Source organism: Heptranchias perlo, chromosome 20, assembly GCF_035084215.1.
Source record: "Heptranchias perlo isolate sHepPer1 chromosome 20, sHepPer1.hap1, whole genome shotgun sequence".
In the NCBI taxonomy this organism is placed as follows: domain Eukaryota; kingdom Metazoa; phylum Chordata; class Chondrichthyes; order Hexanchiformes; family Hexanchidae; genus Heptranchias; species Heptranchias perlo.
The window spans coordinates 12,547,982-12,553,745 of NC_090344.1; the positions used below are offsets into that span (position 1 = coordinate 12,547,982).

The following is a 5,764-nucleotide window of genomic DNA, read 5'->3' on the forward strand; positions in this document are numbered from 1 at the left end:
TGTCAAAAGCCTCGTTAAAATCCATGTTGACTCCATCAATCGCGCTACCCTCATCGATCCTCCTTGATACCTCCTCAAATAATTCAATTCAAACGACCTTCCCTTAACAAATCCACGCTGACTCTCCTTGATTAATCCGTGCCTTTCTAAATGACGATTCATACTTCAGCTCGAGTTCAGGCCGACTGGCCTGTATTTACTCGATCTATCCCTGTCTCCCTTTTTCAACAATGGTACAACGTTAGCAATCCTCAAATCCTCCTGCACGACACCTTTTGCCAGGGTGGATTGGAAAATGATGGTCAGAGCCTCCGCTATTTCCTTCCTTGCTTCTGTTAACATCCTGGGATATATTTCATCTGGGCCTGCAGATTCAGGTCGAGCGATTTGAGGACTTCTTTTTCCTCTTTGCAAACGTTTGTCCCGCAGGTCAAGATCACAAGTCTTGGTCCAAATTAGGATGTCTTCCGGCTTTCAACCTCAAATCGTGAATTATACCCCGATCCCAACGAGCCTGGAAACAAGAACGTGTCCTCAAATTAACGTGTAACAGACACATTCTCTGAGAGGTCTGTCTGTGGAATGAAAGGGCGTTTTTGAACAGTCATTCTGTGATCCGTTTCCTCCTGAAACCTGAACAATTACGAACACCACATTGTTATTTTGTCGCTTTATTCCATAAATTAGGTAAAATAACGAGCTGCACAAGGCACTGCTGGGAGTTGAACCCAGGATCTCCTGTTTACTAGACAGATGCTTTAACCAACTAAGCCACAGCGCCAATTGATGACATGGGGCCCCCACCTCCTCACTAATATCTATCAGCGACACTTCAATGTTGGGGGTTCAGGCCGTTTTGTCTCTGTCCATTTCGCTTGTCCGTTCACCTGTGCATCACGACACTGACTGCATTTCTCGCTGAGTTTATCTTTGTGTATCCTTCAGTGCATTGATACATGGATGATTATATGTGATTGTATTTGTGACATTAAATAAATCAGGGCTTCAGACAATTCTCGCTCTGACATTGGAGAACTATTGAGCCGAACTTTACAGCGGAGTGTTGTTTATTGTGGTGCTGAAACTAAAAAAATCGTAAGAGGAGCAAAAAGGGAAAAGGAGAAAAACTTATGATTTAAAATTAGGACAACTCTCAAGGTTTTTACGAGTATATTGAGAGAAAGAAGGGAGGCTGAGAGTAATGTGGGCTGCTTAAGGACAGATGGAGGTGATATTGTAATTGAAAATCAGGAAATGGCAGAGTTGCTAAATTTTTACTTTGCATCGGTCGTCACAGAAATGGATGAGACTAACATACCAGAGACACGAGGAAAACTGTTAATAAATCAAGGGGTTTCAGTACAAGTAAAATGATGGCAATGGAGAAAATGAGGAGGCGAAAGATAGACAAATCTCCAGGACCTGATGGTTTCCACCCCAGGGGATGAAATGGAACAGGTGAGGAAATTGTACATGCTTTAGTCATGATCGATCAAAACTCTCTTGATTTAGGAATTGTTATTTAACGAAGCGCATCTTGATTGGAGGCTTGTGTTTGAGAAAGATCTCGAAGTGATAATTGAGAACAATTTTACAACACCAAGTTATAGTCCAACAAATTTATTTTAAATTTGGAATTTAAAATAAATTTGTTGGACTATAACTTGGTGTTGTAAAATTGTTTACAATTGTCAACCCCAGTCCATCACCGGCATCTCCACATCATAATAATTGAGAGACCGAAAATAAAGCTGTTTGGCAGGAGCGCTGATGCTGTCGGTTGTTCGCTGCTCTCGTGTTGCACAATTGTGAAGCGTGCGTTACTTATTTATAGCAGTATGGGCTCCAGAAATGACCAGGTTGTGAGTTCGAGCGTCTTCTAAAACAATCAAATCTTTTACTCCGAATATTTTGATCGGAGTTCAAGGTAGAAATGGTATCTTCCATAACGCAACTTGTTAACGACCAGTCGTTTTTACAATACGCTCTTGTGGGACAAACGTATGGAGGTCAACAATCGACTTCTTAGTTTTCCCATGTGGGAATTTGGGTTCCTCTGGCCTACCGTCTTTCAATAGCAGGTGCCAGTTTACTTGTTCACAGGGGGAGAGGGGGCTTTTAGCGGCAGCTCATATGGCAAAGGGGCCGGTACAAGATCTTTAAATCTAAAGAACCAAACACACAATTCTTCTTTTCTTTAAACCGATATTCATCGGTTGGAAGTTTCGTGTTGGGAAAATTTGGAAGAGAAATATGCTGCCTGGTTTCACTGTGTCACGGGTGAAATTATTCAGCTTACAGATGTTAATAGGCTGAAAGGTCGAGAGGCCTTTTCCAACTCCCGTGTGGGACAAGTTCAGCTTTTGAGCCGCTGGGTAAAGTGCTATTTTAATTGCTGCTAACGAATGACACGACATTTGGCACAAACAAGAAGAATTGTAAACTCACGAGTTCACTGTTCATGTTTCTTACATCATGTTCAACAGAAACAAGGATTCTCCTCAACACGTTGCTGAGAATTTTATCAAACGGACCTCACCCTCGTTCGACGACTGCAGGGATAATTCAGAGATCTCCCATGAATATGTACGATGGGAGCTTATGTAGTATCGAGCCTGGGTAGCTCAGTCGGTAGAGTATCAGACTTTTAAAGTGAGTAGTGAGCTGAAGGTCCAGCGTTTAACTCCCTGTCCAGGCTCCAAATTTCGGAACAGCTGGCAAGCTGTGACTTTGCAGCGGGACCTGAGATGTGTTGTCAAAGTTTCGATAGTATCTTGTTTCCCAGGGATGGGCAGTAATGCGCCGTCTGAGGCGGTTCCCGATCAGGAATTCAACTTTACTGTATTAGTTCACTGTATTAATTTCGCAAAACTCATTCAACTCTGTAAAAAAGACGAATACTTGTTCAAATCGCCATTGATCAACCAGTTACTTTCTGTTTCCGGCTGAAAGAAATGCTGACTTTTTTTATGCGTTAATTCACCAGGCCGAATTTAGGGAGTTCAGAGGAGAAGTGAAAAAGGAAATGAGAGGCAAAGAGAAATATGACTATAGACTGACCGCCAACATAAAAGGGAATCCAAAAGACTTCGACAGGCAAGCAAACAGTAAACGGGTAGTCAGAGGAGGGGTGAGGCCGATTCGGCACGAAAAAGGAGGTCTACTCATGGAGGCAGAGGGGATGGCCTGGGTACCAAATGAGTACTTTGCATCTATCTTTACCAAGAAGCTGCTGCCAGAGTCTCAGCAAAGGAAGTTATCGTTGAGATACTGGATGGTCTAAAAATTGATAAGGAAGAGGCACTTGAACGGCTGGCTGCACTTAAAGTAGATAAGCCACCCGGTCCGGATGGGATGCATGCTCGGTTGCTGAGGGAAGTAAGGGTTGAAATTGCTGAGGTACTGGCCATAATCTACCAACATCCTTAGATATGTGGGTGGTGCCAGGGGACTGGAAAGTTGCAAAGGTTACACGCTTGTCCAAAAAAGGGTGTACGGATAAACCCAGCAATTTTTGGCCAGTCAGTTTAACCTCAGTGGTGGGGAAACGTTTCGAAACGATAACCCGGGACAGAATTAACAGCCACTTGGACGAGGGTGGATTGATTAGGGAAAGGCAGCACGGATTTGTTAAAGGCAAATCGTGGTTAACTGACCTGTTAGAGTTTTTTGATGAGGTAACAGAGAGGATCGATAACGGCAATTTAGTTGATGTGGTGTATAAGGACTTTCAAAAGGTGTTTGCTAAAGTGCCGCATGGTGGGCTTCTCATCAAGATTGCGGCCCATGGAATAAACGGGGCAGAAACAACATAAATGCAGAATTGACGAACAGCAGGAAACAGATTACTGGTGATCTGTTGTTTTTCGAACTGGCGAGAGGTGTACAGTGGCGTTCCCCAGGGATCAGTGCTGGGACCACTGCTTTTCTTGATATATATTAATGACTTGGACTTGAGTGCACAGAGCACAATTTCAAAATTTGCAGATGAAACAAAACTTGGAAGGGTAGTAAACAGTGATAAGGATAGTGATAGACTTCAAAGGATATAGACAGGCTGGTGGCATGGGCGGAGACCGGGCAGATGAAATTTAACGCAAAAAAAAATGCGAAATGATACATTTCGGTCGGAAAAACGAGGAGAGGCAAAATAAACTCCAGGGCACAAATGTAAAAGCGGTAGAGGAACAAAGAGGTGTTTATGTGTACAAATCGTTGAATGTGGCAGGACAGGTTGAGAAAGCGGTTAAAAAGCATACGGGATCTTGGGCTTTAGAAATAGATGTATAGAGTCTAAAAGTACAAAAGTATAGAAGTCAGGATGAAACTTTATAACACACTGGTTCGAACACAACTGGAATTTTGTGTGGGGTTCGGGACACCGCACTTCAGGAAAGATGTGAAGGCCTTCGAGGGGGTGCAGAAAAAATACTATAATAATTCCAGGGATAAGGGACTTTACTTACGTGGATACACCGGAGAATCTGAGGTTGTTCTCCTTGGAACAGAGACGGTTTTGTAGAGATTTGATAGAGGTATTCAAAATCATGAAGGATCTAGGCATGGAAGATGGAGAGAAACTGTTTCCATTGGCGGAAGGGTCAAGAACCAGAGGACATCGATTTAAAGTGATTGGCAAAATAACCCAAGGTGACATGAGGAAAAACTTTTTTACACAGCGAGAGGTTCGGATCTCAATGCACTGCCCGAGGGTGTGATGGAGGCAGATTCAATCATGGCCTTCAAAGGGGAGCTGGATAAGTACTTGAAAGGAAAAAAAAATGCAGGGCTTCGGGGAAAGGCAGGGGAGTGGTTCTTGCTGGATTGCTCTTGCAGAGATCTCGCACGGACTCGATGACGCGAATGGCCTCTTTCCGTGCTGTAAGCTTTCTATGATTCAATTCTATGTGTCGGTTGCAATGCAAAGGGAACAGAGCGTGCCAGAAATCGATACGACTCCGAGTATCCTCACAAGCAATGTATTTTAAGAGCAACTAATTCTGAAACGTCTTACTTGATAACTCAAGTCGTGCACTTGAAAGCAATTTGGTAAAGGGAGACTAATATTGGTGAATGGAGATAGTTGGTGCACAACTTGATATTGCTGTCCACCCGAACAGAAAACGAGATTGAATGGATCGAAGTGGTCTGAAAGGATGGCCGATCGGCTGTGAGACGCAACCAACTTTTACACTGGCTGCACAACTAAAGTAACAGCGGCTCGTTGGTCCAGGGGTATGATTCTCGCTTAGGGAGTTTCATTGAGTGATATGCGAGAGGTCCCGGGTTCAAATCCCGGACGAGCCCGCATGAAAAGTCACCAATTGGCTTCTCACATCTTTTCAGTTTTGATGTTGGTGGAACTGAATTATATCCAGAGGATGTTTGAGCTCCAGTGGACTGAATGCCGAAGTTTCGTCGACCCAATACACATGAAGCAAATAAAATGTCTCAAGGTGATGAGGAGATTGAAACTGAATTTGGATTTTTCCCAATTCAGGCGGATATTAGATGACGGGATAGAAAGCCACATGTCGAAGTTTGCCGATGACACCAAGATGGGCAGCATTGTAAGCAGTGCAGATGAAAGCATAACATTACAGAGAGGCATTAATATAATAAATGAATGTGCAAAATTGTGGCAAATCGATATGAATTTCGTCAAGTGTGAGGTCATCCACTTTGGACCTAAAAGGATAAATCAGAGTACTTTCTAAATGGTTAAAAGCTCGAAACAGTGGAGGTCCAAAAAAAATTAGGGGTC

At 43.2% G+C, this 5,764-nt stretch overlaps 2 non-coding genes across 2 annotated transcripts; one reads left to right on the forward strand and one right to left on the reverse strand.

The window, feature by feature from the left end:
- Positions 1-707: 707 nt before the first annotated feature.
- trnat-agu (transfer RNA threonine (anticodon AGU)) lies at positions 708-781 on the reverse strand. Its single transcript has one exon. It is a non-coding gene; the product is annotated as a tRNA-Thr (tRNA).
- A 4,437-nt stretch (positions 782-5,218) lies between these two features.
- trnap-agg (transfer RNA proline (anticodon AGG)) lies at positions 5,219-5,307 on the forward strand. Its single transcript is given in 2 exon segments — positions 5,219-5,254; positions 5,272-5,307. It is a non-coding gene; the product is annotated as a tRNA-Pro (tRNA).
- The last annotated feature ends 457 nt before the right edge of the window (positions 5,308-5,764 follow it).